We start from the raw sequence: 21145 nt of genomic DNA, 5'->3' as shown, positions 1-21145 counted from the left end.
TGAAACATAATGCTGGTAGGCGGAGCAGCCATCTACTGTCTTAAGATCTGTGGCAGGGGTAGAGAGAGCCCCACTGCCATGCAGTCCTACTTGCCATCACACCCTGGAGAGGAGCAGCAGCAGTGGCCACCAACCCCAGGCACTGCCACCACCACAACCATGAACCTGGAGGCGGAAAACCACCAAGCAGGCAAGTGGTGACTGGGTGGCCTCACATCAGCACCCTTCCACAGGGACAACAAGGTTATTGCAAGGAAGGTTTTGGGAACAATGAAATTGTTCAATGTAAGAAACTGAGATGGTTTCATCAACAGAAAGGTTACCAAGGAAGATGCACTTGTACACCAGACTGCTGTAAAGAATAACCCCAGGAACTGCCTTTGAAGCATAGGGGTTGGAGGGACAGTGGGGGTTGATGATGAAGGAGAAAAGGGTGTGGAGGCCTCAAATGTTGCAGGCCTGGTGGAGTTCCAGTTCAGTGCAGTAAATATGCAGCAGACCGTGACCATTGTAGGCACCGTCCATGTCCATGCAATTACCAGCAAAATCACCAGGATATTGAAAGTGGGGAAGAGAACAGGGGATTGGAGTGTGCTTCTGAAGGCCAGGGCCAACAATGCCTGCCCGACTGGCCCCACTTCAGGTGAAGGTTCCCTCCTGAAATGCTGAGACCCTGTGGGCAATGGCCACAGCATTCCAACTGTCCTGTGCAAGGAGTGATGGAGGGGCTGATAACCGGGGAGCAGGAAAGCAAGGTGGACCAGTGACACAGATCGCAGGGATTGCAGACAGTGAGTTTTGCAGGGCCCCTCCGTGCTGAAGTCAGCCTAGAGAAGACAGCAATGAAGAGGACATGGGAACTGAAGGAGATGAGACTCGGGGTCAGCACCCACCTCAATGCCGGTGTCGCTGCAAATTCAATTGCTGATGTAGATGCCCAGAAAACCCCGAACCACAAGATGGTGAAGAGACAAAAGCAGCTGATCCACCAGCTGAGAGTTAGTGGGCCCCAGAGGCTGAGCAGGGCGGGGCTGAGGAAATGCCGGGTTACCATCTCTCCCCTCATGCAGGTTGGTCATCCAACAAGAAGAAACGAATATGAATTTCCAGCGATCAGAACGAAGATTGGAGCTGAACACCCTAAGTGCTTGCTGTTTTTCTGTTGACCAGATACAGCAGAACTAATTATCTGCATCATCTATGCGGCATGAGGGTTTTTATTATTTCTACCTAAAGATGTCTCTTTCTGGTAATGACAAACATGTTGTTTGTTTGTTTGTGTTTGTTTTTGCCTACCTTTTCTCAACACACCTTTATGGGTTTTTAAATTATTTCATATCTGGTCAAGTTGAGATTTTTTTTAAGAACTTCCTTTTTAATTTGTAATAAAAGTGTACAACTTAGTTTTTTCAAAAAAGTCAGCAAGCTGCAAGCACCTATTAATAAAGGTCTGAAAGAAAACCAGAACTGTGATGGTTTGAACAAGAATGTCCTCCAGAGGCCCAAATCCGTGACTACATGGTCCCCAGCTGGTGATGCTGTTCGGGTAGGTTAGGGGTCACGGCCTGGCTGAGGGACATGTTTCAGAAGGGTGGTTTGAGTTCAAAGCTTCATGCATTCCTAGTGTGTTCTGTTTCATGCTCGCAGTTTAAGATGTGAGCCTCAGCTCCCTGCTAATGCCTTCATTTCATCATCATGGACTCCAACCCTCTGGAACTACGAGCCCAATGAACTCTTTCTTCTATAAGTTGCCGTGGTCATGGTGTTTCATCGCAGCAACAGAAAAGTAACTGAGACAAACAGCAAAGTCACATGATAGGGATGGCGGAAGAGGAAGGAAGAAGCCTGCTCAATGGTTATAGCGCAGTGGACTCTGTCACGTGAGGAAACAGCATCTTGTTGGGTAGACTAATTACAAACCACCTCATAACTTCTTGACTAACAGCAGCGGTAACCACCGTTATTTTGCTCATGATCTTGCAGCCTGGGCAGATGCAGACAGCCTGCCTCTGCCTCGCTGCCTGCAGCATCAGCTGAGGAATTGGGAGGGCAGAGGTGGGAGCTGTCTGAAGGTTGGTTCCCTCCTAGGTCTGGGGATTGATGCTGCTGAAAACTGAGATCTAGCTAGAGTCATCTGCAGAATTCCCGCACGTGACTCTTCTGTGTGGCTCTGGCTCCTGGAGACACGGTGTCTAGATCCAAAGGTCCAACCTGTCATGAGAGGGCCATCCAGGCAGAAGCCAGAGTATCAGCCATGCCCTAACTTTGGCTAGGAGACACTGCTGCCTGGGTGCAGTCTGTCCATTGAGGCCACCACAGAGGTTATCCTAACTGCAAGGTGGGAGTAGCCTATGTCTGCAGACTTCAAACGTGTGGGATCAGAAAGGTGGTTGAGGCCGTTTCTATACACTACAGTCTGCTGCAGCACTCTTACCAGGTTTCTGGGACAGCACTAACTGTGCAGGAATCATTTCCTCTGGGCTGTCGTAGATCCGCAATGCTAATAGATTGCCCAGCCCCAGCAGTGGATTACCAGGGAGAACCTCTTGTGGTGTGAGATATTTTTCTACATCCCAGTTGTTCAATGAACACCCTCCCACTTTAGCTGATCTGTTTACAAGGAAGATGCTTTGTAATAGATATAAGGGAACCTGCCTGTCATATCCTGAAGCATTCCCACGCTTACTAGTATATCAAAATCACACACACACACACACACACACACACACACACACACACACACGTAACAAGGACAAATAGCATGCGATGGTTAGTAATATAATCCTAGAAAGAGTGGTATAGGCCGTGCTGCAGAAACAGGACAGTTGGAGTAGCTGGAAGTCCGTGTGTGTGTGTGTGTGTGTGTGTGTGTGTGTGTGTGTGTGTGTGTGTAGGTGTGTGTGTGTGTGTAGGTGTGTGTGTAGGTGTGTGTGTGTGTGTGTGTAGGTGTGTGTGTGTGGTGTGTGGTGTGTGTGTAGGTGTGTGTGTGTGGTGTGTGGTGTGTGTGTGTGTGTGTGATGGGGGAGGGTGTACATCCATGGAGTGTGTGGGAAAGAAAGGAAGCTATTCAGGTAGAGGACTCAGAAGGGTCCCAGAAAAGGGGCTAGAAGTTAATGTCTTGAGGAACTTCATCCGAGCCTTTTCTTTAGCTCATTGATGCACAATGACCTGTCCAAGGAACAGGCAGGGTGATGGGCTAGTCCTGCTGGCTTGTGAGCTAGGAGACCTGAGCACTAACTATATCTTGGTGTCTGTGAGCTGTGTGACCTCAAAAGAATGAGTTTTCTTCTCTGGGCCTCACATGACCTCATGCAGGAAATGAGGAGAACGGCCAAATGACCTCTAAGGTCTTACCAGCCTCCCAATTCCGTATGTAGGATTTATGAAAGGGATTTATGTAGAGGTGTTTAAAGCATGCATATGTTTAGTTAATTCAGGAACTCAGCTTCATATGTACAAATTATGGCTACCCCAAGAGAGATGGCGTTCTATTAAAAGCCTGGCATTTATTTTGATCTCGCGTAGAAATACTGCAGGAAACCATGAGTGCTGAACCCGGACCCGCTCCTGCAGCTCACTCCTACCCCAGACAGATGACAATGTGATAAGAGGCCGAATTCCCCAGGGCAATATTTCTTCCCAAAGCATAGATATGAGTGAATTATTGCCATTCTTAATTGCCTAATGATTTTTTCCCCCTTTCATGAAATCTTTTCAGGGGCTTGTATTTTTACCATCTTGCAAATTCATATTGGCAGAGTGATATACATTGTCGAATAAAACACAGTGGCCAATCCATCAAAAATCAGCTGCAGCTGCCTTGAGATTTTTTGGAAAGAGACCGGAAAGGGGAGGGTTGGGGAGGCGCAGAGTGAATGTGTTCAGTGACCTAGGCAGCACATCTTTGTTGGGCCAGCAGAGCGTCTGGCTCACCCCTGTGACTGGATGAACATTCAGACCTGCTCCAGACTCTTCCTTCGAAGTTGAAGTTTTGGCTCTTTGGGGCACTCGCCTTATTAGCCATGGCTGTCTGGGGAACCCAGAAGGCAATTAGGCCAGGGAGCGAGTCATTTCGGGGGTTTATAATGGAATGTGGATTCTTTTTTCCCTAACTTAATTGTTTGCATCTGACCAGAAATCATTACCAGTTGATGGCTGCTTGGTGGCATCTGCAAACCACAGCAGTGGCCCAGTGGAGTTCTTAAGATGTGACAGGAGGGGGTTCTTTAGAGAGGCCTGATAGGGAGAAGGGTTCCTCATCTCTTTTGATGGTAGGGGTGCTGATGTGACCTTGGAGAGGATATTTGCTACTCTCCAGCCTCCCTTCCGTTTTCTGTAACGTGAGGGTTGAGCAGCAGTCGCAAGGTTTGGCAAGGCGGTGACTTCTGGTCCCTATGGCAAATTGGAGTCAGCTGGGGATCTTATCAACCTCGCTTTGGTCAAGGTTCCACCCAAGGCCAATTAAATCGAAACCTCTAGGAGTGGGACCTGAGTGCCAGTAATTTCAAAGCTTTCCAAATGCTTCCAAAGTGCACCCAAGGTTGAGAGTCACCACCATAGGAAAGAGTCTCAGCACTGGTTTTTTGGAAACGGTTATCCTAAATTTCTTCATGAGCAGGAGCAGGGGAAGTGAACGGGAAGAGAAATCGGGAGAATCATGGCTCCCACAAGGCACTTTTCTCAGCAGTCATTTATTGAGGCCCACGACATTCTGGACAGAGACTGGCTGCAGCTGCAAGGAGGTAGTCATTGGTTCATGGTGTCCTGCAGATGTAAACCACTGGTCTCGTGGGTGTTGAGCAGGCCTGGAAGGGATGACAGAAAGATCCCTGGCTGTTCATGAGAGGAAACCAAAATCTAAAGGATGAGAGGGGAGTGGATTACTTTTGCGTCACTCTGACTAAATGCCTGACTGAAAGAAGAGAGGCCCTTGGTTTCAGCCTGTCCTGGTAGAGTTGGTGGTGGCTGGAGCATGTGGCAGACTCCTCATACAGCGGTAGGACTAGAGGTGGAGGGTAGAGTTCAAATAACTGTTCCTACTGATCTGTTTCTACCAGTCAGGCCGGATCTCCCAAAGACTCCATAGCTCTCAATATAGTGCCACAAAGTGGGGACCAAGTTCAAAACACGAGACTGGTAGGCGTTTCAGATTCAAGCCACAGCAGGCAGGTTAGGAAGGGGATTATTCTAGGCCACAGATATCCAATAAAAATTTTTAACAGAATAATATGTTATTTTAAAATTTTCTAGTAACTCCATCAAAAAAGTAGAAAGAAGATAGTAAAGTTTATTTTAATAGTATTTTGTTGAGCTGGTTTTCTCCAAAATCTAATGCCAACAGGTAGTCATTATAGAAAGTAATAGACTTCTTTACATTCTTTGTACTGTTTTCAAAATGAGCGTTTATACACTGTGGTAGTTCAAATGTAATTGGCCCCCATAAGATCATAGGGAGTGGCACTATTAGGTGTGGCCTTGTTGGAGGAAGTGAGTCACTGTGGGGGCAGGCTTTGAGGTTTTCTATGCTCAGGATACCACCCAGTGTCTCAGTTCACTTCCTGTTGCCTATAAGATGTAGGACTCTCAGCTACTTCTCCAGCACCATGTCTACCTGCATGCCACCATGCTCCCCACCATGATGATAATGGACTTAACCTCTGAAACTGTAAACAAGCCACCTGAATTAAATGGTTTCCTTATAAGAGTTGCCATGGTCATGGTGTCTCTTCACAGCAATAAAAACCCTAACTGAGACATACACACATCTCAGTTGGAGGAGCTAGACTTCCAGTGTCCCATTGCTAGTGGCTGCCACATTATCAGTGTCAGAGGGATCAGCACTAATATAGATGGAATAAACAGAGTGTTTGCTATGATGTGTTGAGGAAGATAAAAGACAACTGTGGCCAAGCAGATTGTGAGAGACAGGTGTATATGTCCTGAATTGACTGAATAATTTACTGGTCAAAATACAAAACAAAAACACGGGGATCCTTATTCAAAAGTGATGACTCATTAAACCAAGCAGAAGGCAGAGCTCAAGAAGTTGAGTTCTTCCACTTTTAAGTTGGCCCTGCATGTTTCAGGCCCTGAAACAACCCATCAACTTGAGCCTTCTCCCTTCCTTGGGGGCAGAAACTCCAGGGTGACACAGAACTATTCCACCCAAGTGCCTGTGAGCACCACCTATCCTCAGCCCCAGTGAATAGAAGGGAGCATCTTAGTCTTTCTAGGTGTGATGGCCAGAAAGACTTGACGCACCTGGGAGGAAGGACCCTTGGTTGAGGCATTACCCTCATCAGATTGGCCTGTGGACATGTCTTTGGGTCGTTTCCTTGACTTCTGTTATAGGAGGGCCCAGCCTACTGGTGGTGCCATCCCTAGGCAGGTGGGCCTAGCTATATAAGAAAGGTAGCTAAGTGGAGGGAGCAAGCCAGTAAGTGGCATTTGTCCATGGTCTCTTCTTCAGTTCTTGTCTTCAGGGTCCTGTCTGGAGTTCCTTTCTTGGCTTCATGATGATGGACTGTGACATATAAGATGAAATAAACTCTTCCCTCCCCGACTTGTTTCTGGCCATTGTTTCATCACAGCAACAAAAAGACAAATGAGTGCAGTGGGTACACTCATCCCTTGGCTTGTGTGTCTAGAATACCCAGGGATGCTACATCTAAGCTTCATAGGAAAGCCACATCCCTCGTGTGAAAGGTTGCTGAGAAGGAGCTGCTGACCACAAGGTGCTACAGCTGTGAGACCTAACAGGAAGAGCTGGGATGTTTCAAAAATACAACTTCACCACGCCACGGAGTGAACTAACTCCGGAGAAGTCTTGAAACCTGATCTTTAGGATTCAAAAACCATTAATAATATCTAAGTAAATGTCCTTAAGCATCTTTGGATGGGCAGCCTGTGGCATTCTCACTGGCACAGTGAAAGATACAGACTGGAGAAGACAGAGGAAGGCAGACCACAAGGGGTTTGGAAAGGTGTACACCCTAGCTTCTCACCTGGTGTCCAGTGATGACCTGACTCCACTGCTGTCCTCAGATGATGTGGGATGTCCTTCTGTATGCTACCAATATGTGTTGCTTTTATTGGTTGATGAATAAAGCTGCTTTGGCTTATAGCAGAGCAGGGTGTAGCTAGGCAGGAAAGCCAAACCGAATATAGGGATGAAGAAGGTTGGAGTTGGGAGAGACACCATCCAGTCTCTCAAGGAGCAAGATGCCAGCAGACTGGTAATGCCACGGCCATATGGCAATACACACATTAATAAAAATGGGTTAATTTAAATTGTAATAGCTAATTAGTAATAAGCCTGAGCCATCGGCCAAACATTTATAATTAATATTATGTCTCTGAATGGTTATTTGGGAACTGGTGGGCAGGAGAGAAACTTCCAATTACACTAAGATCTGGGGGTGGCCGCCATGTTCTAGATGGAAAATGAACTCATATAGGGGACTTGAGTTGCTTGTAATGGAAATATTTATTTGTTTTGTGGCTGAGTATGCATGGCATCCATCTATGACTGCTATGCTCTCTGAGCATTGCATTTCCAGTAGCTGAAAGGCTTGGAGCCCCATGTCTTGCCTCAGTAAAATGCATATTGTGTACCAGCCTCGACTGGAGGAAACTGAGGCCCAGGGAGGTTCTTCACTTCAGATCATCTTGACAAAGAAGTTATACCAGAACAGGAAATCTGATTTATTCATATAGGAGTTTGTTCGTTTCTGTTGCTGTGTGATAGTCTATGTCATGAACATAACAGGAAGTCTGTAGCTGTGCCATTGGACCAGAGAAGACACAGAACACACGCATAGGCTCTCACCTGCTTCTGCTAGCTACATCAATATGGTTGAAATAACTCACATGTTTTTGGTCTATTTGAATTACAAGGGTGAAAACCAGGTTTGCTGATCAAAGAGGGGGCCTTAAAAATGGCTGAGAACTCTGACTCCATGCTGACCCGTAGCTGTCAAACACTGTTGAGTACTGAATCCGGACTGCATGTGGCTGAAAACGGACTGTGGCATGCTCTAGCGAAGGGAGAGAATTTCAAAGCAAGGTGCAAGTAAAATGCCTAAGCACAGCATCCATAAAAGAAGAAACTCATGTGGCCAATAAGCAGATGAAGAGTTAGGAAGCAGAGATGCCAGCCAAAACCACAAAGATTCTTGGGTTTGAAGGATCCTGAATCTGAGAACATGAGTATGACTGTGGAGTACAGAGCAAGGCTGGGTCACCTCAGGATGCCCTACAAATGAGAGGAAGATCAAACTGAGTCCCTGGAAAATGTCAAGAGTCAGTTGAGAAAACTGGACCTATCTGAGTACCGATGGAGCAGGACAACGTGATGGGAAGAGGAATCATAGCTACCGTGAACTAAGGGAGCAAGATCTTAGTCAAAAGCCAAGATCTTAGTCCTCCTGCCTCAACATCTTACAGAGCTGGCCCTAAAGTGGTTGGCTGTCAGTAAACATGGGACTACCCACTACACAGGTAGCAAAAAGTCCCCAATCCACTGAAATTGTTGTGACTCTCAGGAGGCTCATCCCCTGGAGGCCACTTCTGCCCTGGAGCTCACGGGGGCTGCTTTGGTGTGGTTTGTGGATCATTTTCATGCTGTCTGTCCTTGTTTCATGCCACATCAACTTGGATGTGAAAGTTAGTCCTTGTCCTTAGTCTACAGAGCACAAGTAGGAAAATTGGGATGGGGAGAAAAGAAAAGCATTAGTGTAAGTGTTTATGTCAAGTTCATCAAGAGGAGCAAGGCGGTGTGCTGCCGTACAACCAGCTAGTTGAAAAAGAAGAGCAAGGACTGAGGATGTGACTAAGCAGGAGAGTCATTGCATGTGCGTGCGTGTACGTACACACACACACACACACACACACACACACACACATACACACACACACACACACACACACACACACACACACACACACACACACACACACACAAACACCCCAGAAGAGTAAGCATCCTTCCTGTGTAGTTCCCCCAATCACTTCAGCACTGAGGCCCCTCCCACCCTCCCCTCCTGTTTCCCCATTGGCACCTTTCCCAACTTCATCTTTCTCCAGGGCAACAGGCAAATTCCTCCCTTTTCCTCATAGTTTCTGGCAAATGAACTCCATGAATTCTTTGTCTCTGCTTTGGCTATGGTGCAAACCATCCTGTATACCCAGGACATGGACTTCAGTTTAAAACCAGGCCAGTTCCAGGTTATCCAGGACATGTTGGTCACTTTGAATTGGCTAACCCCTAAAACAACCAAGGACCAGATAGACAGGGAGGCTAGTGTCCGCCTTGGTCTCAGATTTTTCTTTTCTTTTCTCCTCCTCATTTTAAATAAAAGAATGAAGCTTGTGAAGGTTGTCTCGATGTGGATGTGGAGAAAGAGGAAAGGGTGGGAAGCATGCTGGTAGAGTCTTTCTGAGGAATGGAGTGTGTCCTCAGCTTAAGGATTCTGGGAAGACTGAAGCTTCAACACACCAAAGTTTCTCTTCAAGTTCATATTTTTTTTTAAAGATTTATTTATTTATTATGTATACAGCATGTATGACTGCAGGCCAGAAGAGGGCGCCAGATCTCATTACAGATGGTTTGTGAGCCACCATGTGGTTGCTGGGAATTGAACTCAGGACCTCTGGAAGAGCAGTCAGTGCTCTTAACCACTGAGCCATCTCTCCAGCCCTCAAGTTCATATTTTAAGGCTCTAAGTTTTTTGTAGTTCTTTTAGATGAGGGTGGACCTGGTTTACATTTCAGGAGGTTAGCCAAACTACCGAGCAAAACAGATAATGAGTTCTCTTTCATGATCATTGGTTGTTAGGGCAAACTAGAACACGGGACTGGGGAGGCACTATGCCATGGGGAACACAAAAGATGTAAACTAAGAGTCCTTAAAGTCTGTGGCTCAGCTGTGTGCTAACTACACACAAGAAAGGGGAAAGAAATAAGATGATCTGAGAGCCCCATTTCTGCAGCAGGGTGATGCTGGGAAGAAGGGGGAGCACAGGTTTGCCTGGGCTGTCAACACTTCACCAAGCTTGTTCCCTAGAAAGACAGTGCTGTGGGTAAATGGTGAGGAGGACTTTCAGGAGGAAGGTGGGCAATGCCATGGAGCTGGTGTGTTCTGAATGGTTGTATTTGTGAAAAGGCTATATTTGTGACCTTGGGTTGTCCCTACTCAAAAAGGACATGGACCCATTGACCACAGAGGCACCCTGTGCAAGCTAAATAATCCCCCTAGAGGACAACGACTCACCCACATAGTGGACTCATACATTTTTCACCCTTCTTCGTTAACGGCTCTTAGAGATGCCTCTTTGGCACTGGGCCACTTCGCTCTCAGGAGGACCCTCAGTGGATGGTGGGGACTGCACGGGCCTTTTCAAACTGCAGACTTTGTTGCTATTCATATCTGGTGAGCCAACAGATGAGATGACTCTCATTAGATGCCCATTGGTTGCAGCTCCCTTATGTAGAGAGATACCTAGGGAAGCCCCAGAGTCCTCCACGGCTGGTAAAGTGTGGAGAAAATACAGACAGAAACTTGTTGGTGGTTGATTTGGACAGAGTAACACAAGCAGGTGCAGATGAGCAAATCTGAATAACGTCAGTGGATTTAAATATAAGGGGCTGCCTGTTGATTGATGACTGGATCTGGGGTGGGATAGTAGTCCAGATGATAAGAGCCAAAACTAAGAAAGGCAGGTGAGATCACAGGCTTTCCATTAATTGGGGGGTTTGCTTATGCAAAATGCACTCACAGGGAGTCCTGTATTGTCCCTAAGAACTGTTCACACTAGAAGAGACAAGTCTCTAGATGTCAAAGCTTCAAAACCACAGAAAATAATCAGACAAAGTGACGCATGCCTGTAGTATCTGCTCTTGGAAGGATAAGGAAGATCACAAGTTCAAGGTCAGCCTGGGCTATGTAGAGAAACTCTATCTCGGAAAACCAAGAGTGGAGGATGTAGTTCAATAGTAGAATACTTGTCTAGCATGCACCCAAGGCCATCTTCAGCAGTGCACATGCACACGCACATGCGTGTGTACACACACACACACACACACACACACACACACACACTCACAAAGGCAGCATGATGTTAGAGGGAACTAGATATAATGACCAGATGCTCTGTAAAGTATTTGCTCTGTTGTATCATTCCTCCCCAGGGTCATCTTAGCACTGACCGTGCTCTGCACTCTTCATGGTTTCTTCCCATCTCTTGCCTTGCACCTTTGTTCTTGGTTTCAGAGAAGAGCTACTACAACAGGCCTGAGACCACTGTCCTTGTCAAGGCCTGCTTCATCCCAGGAGGGTTTCTACTGTTCCCAAACCCTTCTCAAGCAGATGTTACAAACTATATGCTTATTGGACCACTGCTCTCCTTATTGGACTCTGGCATATAGTGGGTAAAAGGTATCCATGCTGCCCGGCTCCCAATGAAGCCCCTGAGCAGGGTCTCTAAGTCACTTCCCTGATAGACAACTTTGCACACGTGTCAAAACTCATTTCTGGAAGAATTAAGCCTGTTTTGTGTGACTCTGCCTGGTTAGGACTTTTGCAACCTTCTGCCCAGCTTCCCCATGCTCTTTGGTGACTTGGCTTCTTGCCCTTCTTGACTGTGCCCTTAGCTTTTGGGATCCCCCTTGTCAGTCAGTGATCCTGGTGGGTATGGAGATGATTGACAGATGGGTACGTCAGTCTGACTTATCTCAACTTATCTGTACATTGCTGGGTGCAGGCATCGGGCATCTTTGCTTCTCTGTATCTGCTGTGTATGACTTCAAGAGAGCCAATTACCTTTTGCTAAACCTTAGTTTTCTCATCAAAAACATGCATATTGACTCCTATACACGCTTACTTCATGGTATGTTGGGAGGTTCAACTTAAAGATGGACAAACATCAGCAACTCTTAAAGCAAGGTATCAGTGAGAGCAACCTCAAGTTTGCACACTCCCACTCTGCCTCGGATAGGGTAAATGTCTGATTCATTTCTGTTGGATGCATGAAAACTGTGTAAGTCCTATCATTCTCTCTCTACTGTGAACCTAGTGTTTACGTCCCATTCCAAACTTACATGTTGAAACCCAGTGACCAATGGGATAGTGTTGAAGCCAGGGCTTCAGAGTCATAAGGTCACAAGAGATGAATGAATGGGTCACCAGAGAGGCCCCAGACCGCAGCCTTCCCCTCCTGCCATGTGAGACCAGTAAAAGGCCTCTTGCCATGAAACAGACATGGAATCTACCTTGATCTTGGACGTCAGGCCCCAGAGCTGGGAAATAAGTGCCTGCACGTGTGCTGACCTGCTTGGGGTTAGAGCAGCCTTCAAGAACTCAGGCAGTTGAGACGAGTCTGTGGCACGTGGCGTGTCTGGAGGCGGGAGGGGAAAATAACCGCTCAACCAACGGTCCTTAGTGTGGGAAGGCGGGAACCCAGCAAAGCAGAGCCACATCTGGCAGTGGCTTTCTGTCGCTGCCACCCACGCGCGTCTCACCTGACTGCAGCCTCCTTCATTTCCAATCCCTGACCACGGGGGGTGTTTCCAGAGCCCGCCGAACCCCCTCTAACCATTTGCCGCTGACCTCCTTCACTCATTAGCCTCTTGTCAACCAGCACCAGGAGGAAGGCGAAGGACTTAATTGATCAGGCCCGGCAGTAGCCTTGAGAACCTGATTCGGGTATTGACTTCTGAGGAGTCTGCCTCCATCGCTAGGAGCGGCTGAACATCAAAACTATTAACCTCTGGCCTTAGCAGTTGGGGAGGCAGGCCAGCAGCAGTAATTAGGAAGTCAATCGGAATCGCCTGTCTCACTTACACTGGCATGTCAATCAATAGTGACGGTGACAGGTTCATTAGGCCCTGGCCATGCAAGCCCAGACTGTAACAACCTCATAAAATACACCAACGACTCGGGGCACAGAGAAATCCGCCTGAAGGACTAGAGTGGATGACAATATGTATTGATTAGGGCTCCAGCAATTTATGAAGTACTACTTGTTGGCCAGCTTTTCTGACTCAGTCCTAAATTTTCCCAAGTAGTTGCAAGATGAAACTAAATATTACCCTTTTAAAAAATGAGAGAAAGGAAGCTGTTGTCTGGCAGGGCATTTCCTTTTTTTATGTTAGTTACTCCTAGCAAATAATCTATCGGGGTAAAACTTCAAAGGTTACTTAAGGCTGAAGCCATACCTTTGTCTCTGTGACCATCAGACTTTGAAAGCAGACATCAATCTGGAGAAGAAGAAAAAATATGATAAGACATGTGATTAGGGAAGTCTCTACCTTCAGAGAGACAGGGTGATTTAGCTATTCATTTCGTCTTGGCATTTTTAATGGCTCATATGGCTTGTACCAGGGGGACAGCCGACACCTGGGTTTTCACAGCTAATTTAAGAGCTCAGTAGAAGGAGGGAGGGGAGAGGCAGGCGGCAGAAGATACCTTCTGGCTTCTGTCCCATGTATGGCACTGCTCGGCCATATTCGCTGGAGTCCTTGTCTGCCTCTAGTCCCAGTGAATTACAGGGCAGTTATCCAACAGTCTCCTTCAGAGCTGGATCCTTGCAAACACCACAAGGACAGGCGACATGTTGGTGGCTTAACTGACCTTACACGCTACCTTTCCATTAGCCGTGGGAAATAGCCAGAGGAGGAGGGAACAGTGAATGGCTCCAGGGTTCAAGGGCTCATGCTTCTAAATGTAAGAATTCATTAGCAGGTGGAGGCTTGAAGTTGGTTTGAATTTAATAAGACTTCCAAAACTAACATCCCCAGCACCGATCCCCATTTGGATCACCCTCGGAGGGGATGGCCCTGCCTCGGGAGCATGCACACTAAAACAGGCAGATAGTGGTCAGAGGCGGGTCAGAAGAGCCGAATCCACTCCCTGCTGTATGGCAAATGAGCTGTCACCGTGAAGGAGACCACTGCTCCCTTCATGTCAGTTTCTTCATCTATAAAATGGGATTAAAATGTCACTGTTTCTATTTAATGTGGTTACTGTGGGTTGCTGATAAAACAATGGGGCAGAAGCTTTTTTTCCCCTAATATTGCAGAATATTGTGTCTGTACAAAAGTAGAGGTCTAAGGAGACCATTAGCTGGGCTCATTCCTTCTCCTAGGGAGACATGAACCTTCCACAAGCTTCTGTGGAAGTTGAGATTTCCTCTCCTTGTGTCTGATGGACATATCCAGATAGATGACTGAATTTTGCAAGATGTTCCAGGTGACCTTTGGTTACCCTGCTGTGGTTTCTGGTGTAGGAACCCAGTAACAAAGTAAAGTGTCCCCAGTCATGTTCCAAAAATACTTGATTATTTATTACGTTTATTTACTTTGTAAGGGGAGGGTGGCATGTTAGCGCTATGATGCAGGTGTGGAGGTCAGAGAACAACTTGCCAGAACTGGTTGGGTCTCTTCTTCCTCCATGGGGTCCTGGGGATTGAACTCAGGTCTTCACGCTTGGCAGTAAGTGTCTTTACCTTCTGAGCCGACTCCCTAGCCCAAAGTACACATCTTCAGGCAAAGCAATTGCTCAAGCAGAATTTTCTTCTGTCCTGGAGGTTCAGGGAATCTGGTTTATTTGTTCCTACCCCCTACATTACCCTACTGTGGGCCTCACCTAGCTTCTGGGGTTCTTTTTAAGAAACAGTTGCCATTCTCTTGGTTGTGTACTTATATCACCTTTGACAAACATAGAAATGGGATTTCTTTTTTCAGTCACCAAGAAAACAAGACAACATGATAAACAAACACCCAAGACCAAACAAATAAAAGAACACCAAAGTTCAGACACCACATTCTAGATGTTGTCCCTCACCTGCGGTCTGTTCGGTGGCTAGGTTAGCCCTCCATTGTCCCCTTCCAGACCACTGTGGTCTCTGGTTCTCACCTTCAGGTCTGCCCTCTGTGTTCTGCATAGCTTGAAAGCACCAATGAGACCTGCGATGAGAACAGGCCTGGATAGCTACTATGGATGGGGGATTCTTGGTTCTTTCTAAACACTGATACCTCAAGTTCCATCTGAAGAGAAGGCAAAGCCTGTCCCCAAGACCTCCCTTGAACCCACAATTGTGGGCCTTGAAGAAGAGTGTCCCATACACACCTTTACTGCCATTGGTTGGTTGGTTTTGTTGTTCTTATATCTTATCAACCTTATGTTAGGACTGGTTCCGACAATTGGTGAGGCTGGGATTCACGGATGTCTGGTTGTACATAGGTCTCTGGACTTGCTCTCACTAAGGACAATGTGGTCCTTATAGGGATTTCCCGTGAGGTACCATATACTCAGGTTTGACTATGTGACCAGGGACCTCTTCATCAGCTGTGACACTTAGCTGCCTATGCTTGTGTCCAAATCCACACTAAGTTCTTCTTTCTGCTCTGAATGGCTTGTGGCTTGCCGTTCCCTGGAAAAGTTTTGAGACCAATTCCCTCAGTTGAGTGCTTCCCATCCACTCCTCTTCCAAGCTCATCCTCTTCTATGCCACGTAAAGTAAGTCAGCCTTCTTTTCTCAGGGAACCCCTCCCTGAGTCCCACACTGAGGTAGGCCTTTGCAATCTGGAAACATCCAAAGCAATAAAAGACCATTTCACCAGAAGAAGAGTGGCTGCAGTGGACTTGGAAAGCCTCCTTTCAACTTAGCAAGCCCTCCACACACTTGACTTCATACATGTCTTATGACATGAGGGTGGTGTGCAAGCCCTCCACACACTTGACTTCACACACGCCTTATGATGTGAGGGTGGTGTGCAATGCTAGTCCAGGGAAATGACAATGAGAACTGATTCTCCCCACTATGAAAGTAGCAGAGGAGCCCATCTTCAGACTCAAAAGAGACTTATTCTGATCTCTGCTCCCAACTCTACAACCATGTCTGGATGACCTCAGTTTTGACTTCTGTGAAATGGAGTAGTACCTTCATTTTAAAAATTTACAAAACCTCAAAAAATAAAAAAGTCAGTCAAGCCATAAAAACTGTACCAGTGTTAGGTCAAGCCGTGACATTTAAATGACTGGGCTGCTTGTATCCTTGCATTGAATCATCAGCACTTTAAGAAGACTATTTTGTGATCATCTCATCAGAGTGTATATTCCAGTCTGCATCACTAACCTGGAACACAGGTGAACCTGTTAGTATGAAACAGTTTTTTATGTATAAGAGAAGAGGGCAGAAGTGGAGAGGCTAGTTTTTATATCTTGACGGTTATGTTATAAATAGTCTCTGTCGGTCTAGTTGCTCACAACGGTACCATTTGCCCTGTGGCTCAGATTTCATCTGGAAGTTAAGATGGGCCACATTTGAGGTGTGGGAGTGCCTCTCTCCCACTGGAGCCCAAAGATCAGTCACCGAGGCCACGTGTTTCTCCCAGCTCATTCCGAAGTAGAGTTGAACATCTGCAAGGCACCAGGGGTGTGTGCTTTGGGGGACTTGGGAGGGACAGATTATTGAGGTCTCTGCTTCCTGGCACCATGATTGTCCCCACTTCATAATTTTTCCCACGAACACTGGCAGAGGCAGAGGAGAGTCTGTGGGACCACCAGCTCACAGCAAATTCTGCACAAGACACACTTGGGCTCCACGACAGAGCAGCCATCCAATTACCACTTCCTTTGCACCTGTGCCTGTCGCGGCCATTTTTATCATTTTGCTATGCTTCATTGACCAACAGATTTTTTTTTCCAGCTTTGCACTTTTTTTTTACGACTATTATTTTTATCTTCATCATTACCTCCACGCCTCTGATGGCATTTAGATATGAACAGTCTATGAACCTTCGAGCCCGATTGTGCCGTGACAAAAATATTGTCGTTTACATTCTGTGCCAAAGTATTATATAAAACACATCAACGAAAAGGAAATTCAGGAAGCTGGGAGTAAAGATATATAGTCAGCAAAGTATATAACTTCTGGCATATTACTGCTTAATCCTAACATAATTATTCTCATCCTTTTATTTGATTAACTTCTAATGGTTCCTCTTGGTGTTAAAGGTCCCACTCTGATCATTTGATTTTAGTGTCTGCTATAATTACCGATAATGTTCTTTGCAAGACAATTTAATGATAACCGCATAATGGCCTATATGAAGAAAGCTGCAGGGTTTCAAAGCTTTTGAGTAATATAAAATACATTAGACTAACACAAGCTATCAACATGACAGGGAATGTTTGATTTACACTCAGGACTATGTTATAGCGTCGTGGAATTTTTTCTTTTTCTTTTCCCTTTTTTTTTTTCTTTTTGCAGCCATTTACAATAAATGACAGAACAGTTGGACAATCTGCAACTTGCTGATTGCAAAAAAAGAAAAAAAAATGTATTGCCAAGTTTGGAATGGTGCAGAGGCAGCCAGGAGATCGCTGAGAGAGCAATATCCATGGGGCAGAGCTGGGGCAGGGGCAAGAGCCTGATTTCGGCTTCCCTGGGGACGGATACCAAACAGCTTTTCCCTGGGTAGCTCCGCTAAAAATGGACAAACCTGTTCTCTTGGCTTGTCTCCTTGCACTTCAGATTCCAGCAGTTCCAATCTTCCACACTAACCCTGCTTCTCAGGTGATTGTCAGCTGCAGGCGCCTCTCCGGGTGGCATGCCTCAGTCAACTACTTTTAGGATCAAAATGGTAATATTTTGTTTTCAGTTATTTACATCGCCTCCCCAGACAAGCAAACGAGAGTGCAGACAGAGAACCATCAACAGTTTGGTCCAAACCCCGATGACCAGCAGAACAGACCCTCTCTTCTTGCTGGCCCCTGGCCGATGCCCTCCTGGCCTTGGGCGTTCCGCACTTGGGAGCCTGGCACGCGTGTCTTTTTCACTGGAAATAAAGTGATCACTCACCACTCTGACCAAATGCAGCATAATTGATGGTGTGAGTAGATGGAGAAAATTTCCTGTCAGAAAAAAAGGTTAACTGCGGACATATTACACCCAGGGTCTCTGATTCCAGGATAATGGCATTTGGACAAAAGTAGGTCCCCATCCTTTTTATAGCACTTTATGCCCCATTAATACTACTGCAAGTCTCAGGACCTGCCTGCTCGGGCACTTAATCAAAAGCAATGGGTTGAAAATCATGTTCCAGCGCTCCTCATATTTGATTCATTCCTCCCAGATAGGAAGAAGTAAAAACACATTACTACCTTCAAAACAGCACATGCATTATGTGCTAAGCAGTTGAGAAGGCTATCATTGGACTTTATCCCTTTGGGTACTTGGCTGGACAAGCACCTTCCTATTCATCCACTCGGTGGGCTGAGGCAGCCATATTTCATTTTTTTTCTGCCCCCTGACAGACAATCTGTTAGTTTTCCACAGATCTCTCTTTTAAAGACACATTCATGTCACTTATTTTAATTGTAGGCTTCAGGCAGCAAAGCCCAGAATATGTTTCTCTCTCTCTCTCTCTCTCTCTCTCTCTCTCTCTCTCTCTCTCTCTCTCTCTCAAACCCACTCCTTGGATGTCGCTCCTTCGAGAGCAGAATCTAATAATAGGAGAGGCACATTTCTTGGGGGAAGAATTAATTTATACACTTAATTACTCGGGATCCACTTCAAGCTCTCTGCCTTACCGCTCTCTCTTTCTTTTGGAGCGTTTTTAACTAAACACTGAGTGCTCTGACAGCCCCTTAGGAGAGCCTGCCTCATTTAGATGGAGAGGCCTGGCTCCTTCCTACCTCTGCCCTCCTGGCCCGCTTCTGCGCCCTCTAGGAGGAGAAGGGGCCTCAGCCATGGATCTGCGGCCCCACGCCTCTTAATATTGATTGGGTTGGGGTGAGGGGCTTTGGCTCAGTGAACTGCCGTCTGTCACTCTGCGCTTTCCCAGTGGGTTTTCGGTTGGATGCTCCGTCCCAGCTAACTCTGGAAAATGAAATCATTTCTTCTATCTGTTTAAAATGGGGGCAATGGCCAGGTCCCTGCTCATCCAGAAGGTCTTAGTCTAAGGAACAGGCTTTTTCTATGTGAGAGAATTTGTTCCACATCTTGTCCAAAGAGTCAAGAGAGGACCTAGTCAACTGTAAACTGCAGTATGGGGAAGGCTTGCCTGTGAGGGATCGAGACAAGGTTAGTTATCGCTTGCTTCAAACATCAGCAGACACAATGGAGCACAGTGGAGCCCAAAAGGCCAGGAATGCTGTTCCCAATGACCCAGGGGTTCATTCTAGAGACTGGGAATCCTAGACACCAGAGGGCCAGAGTGAGTCCGGTTGTGTGCAGGAAAGGCAGTCCCTTGCTGCAGACTGGCACGTGTTTATCTCTGGGAGTGCATGAGGGTTAAAAAATACGGGAAGCAGTATGTGACCCACAGAAACCATCTGATTCCAAAGGGGGACTGGTCAGTCTCCCAAACATTGCTCCACTCTGTCAACATTTGGGGATTTAGCCACTGTTTATAGATCAGCCATATTAAATGCACAGGATATCTGAGACTGGCAAAATGGTAAAGGACATCAACATCACACTGAGATTAACTGAGGTTCAACCTTGTGCTGCCCTCATCGAATATTTCATTTTAATGATAGCATCAAGTTAAAAAATATCTTTTTAGGATTGTATATCCCTCTCACAGCAATATAAATTCTATGTGTTACTATGATAATTATTTTTAAACCTTGTGAAAATTATAGAAGAAAACTCAATCAACCGCTTATCAAGCCTCAAGAGGGAAGGCTGTAAATTCTTTTCCTATATCTACTTGGAACTTCTACATATATATACTTTCCTATATATATGTAGGAACCAGCAGAGGAAGAGGGGCAGATTTGGTTCTATAGAACAACAAACATGTTTTAAAAGAAAAGTACTGTAGCCACTATGACAAAGAGTTAATCTTTTCATTATTTACAAGTATAATGTTACTTAAGAAGAAGGTATGAGGTTTCCACAAACTACTAATGTATATATATTTGTCTATACATTGAACCTCAAGTACAAATATATATATTTATATAAATATACATGTATATATTTCATAGAATAGAAGATACAATCAGTAAACAGAATAAAGAGAAATATCCAACTTCATTAGAAATCAAAAATGTAGCTTAAATAACATGTATTTTCTCAAGTACCACTCACTAGTTAGCCCAGACCTTCCGGTGTATTCTGTTTTACCATCCCGTCACTGTCTACTTGATTTGACTTGCCAAACTCTCAACCGTACTAACGTTTGGTTAATGTTTTTAGTATTACAGTTCTGGGGCAAGCGTGTGTGTGTGTGTGTGTGTGTGTGTGTGTGTGTGTGTGTGTGTGTGTGTGTTCATGTACACAGTAGTCTAGCTGTCTTAGAACTCACTATTTTAGAGCAGGTTGACCTTGAACTTGAGTCAATACTCTTGCCTCTGACTCCCCGGTGCTGAAATTACAAGGTGTATCACCATGTCCTGATAAGTAACTATTCTAAAATAATTTTGCTGAGGGGTCAGGGAGAGACAGCACAGGGATTAAGAGTTCTTGCTGTGTGATTATGGGGACCCCAGATCCCAGGACTCGTGTAACAAGCCAGATATTCCAGAAACACTCCAGCTCCAAGAGATTCAATGCTCCCTTCCGGCCTCCATGTGTGTACACATGTGTATACATACATGCACACACATAAATAAATAAAATAAATCTTTAGAAGTTTTTTTCATTCCAGTATCTCAAACTGTTGCATATCCCTGGTTGTCTTGTAAGTAGATGAAACCTTTCAGAAAGCAATCCAAAGACATAAAAATGTCTATACTTTTGATCCAGGAACCCCACTTCTGGGACTCTACCCTTAAAAACTGTCCCAGAAGATGACAAAACTAATCTGAGAAGGTCTTTCCTTGTTGCAGTGTGGCTTAGGATGACAAAAATCAAGAATGAGCCAGCCCCATGGGAGGCGCTTGCATTGTGTCCACCCTGTGAATGTTCTCCAGTCTTACAAAGGTTACCATGCAGGAAAGGCTCTTCTTACTATTACAGGAAAAGCTGGTCCATGAAATTGACCCTTACGTGCGGAACAAACACATGTGCAAAAAGACAGAAACACACCAAAATGATGTCGGTCACTGAGATCACTACACTCTTAGAGGGGACAAAAACCAAGACTGAAGCAAAACAAAGCCAACCGACCACACCAAGTTCTAACAAGTCTGTGA

At 45.8% G+C, this 21145-nt stretch overlaps 1 long non-coding RNA gene and 1 pseudogene across 2 annotated transcripts; one reads left to right on the top strand and one right to left on the bottom strand.

Annotated features, from left to right (window-relative positions):
* The first annotated feature begins 204 nt into the window (after nt 1-204).
* On the top strand, nt 205-1211 carry LOC102907707 (Y-box-binding protein 1-like; annotated as a pseudogene).
* A 7850-nt stretch (nt 1212-9061) lies between these two features.
* On the bottom strand, nt 9062-20450 carry LOC143269625 (uncharacterized). Of its 2 annotated transcripts, none has more exons than XR_013046185.1 (3): nt 20317-20450; nt 13213-13254; nt 9062-10426 (listed from the first exon to the last, which is right to left on the bottom strand). It is a non-coding gene; the product is annotated as an uncharacterized LOC143269625 (long non-coding RNA). The 2 variants fall into 2 exon arrangements; XR_013046184.1 differs by lacking the exon at nt 20317-20450 and adding an exon at nt 14840-17333.
* Between the last annotated feature and the right edge of the window lie 695 nt (nt 20451-21145).

This window comes from Peromyscus maniculatus, chromosome 19 (assembly GCF_049852395.1).
Source record: "Peromyscus maniculatus bairdii isolate BWxNUB_F1_BW_parent chromosome 19, HU_Pman_BW_mat_3.1, whole genome shotgun sequence".
Taxonomy (NCBI): domain Eukaryota; kingdom Metazoa; phylum Chordata; class Mammalia; order Rodentia; family Cricetidae; genus Peromyscus; species Peromyscus maniculatus.
This window is presented reverse-complemented; position numbering and strand designations above follow the sequence as displayed.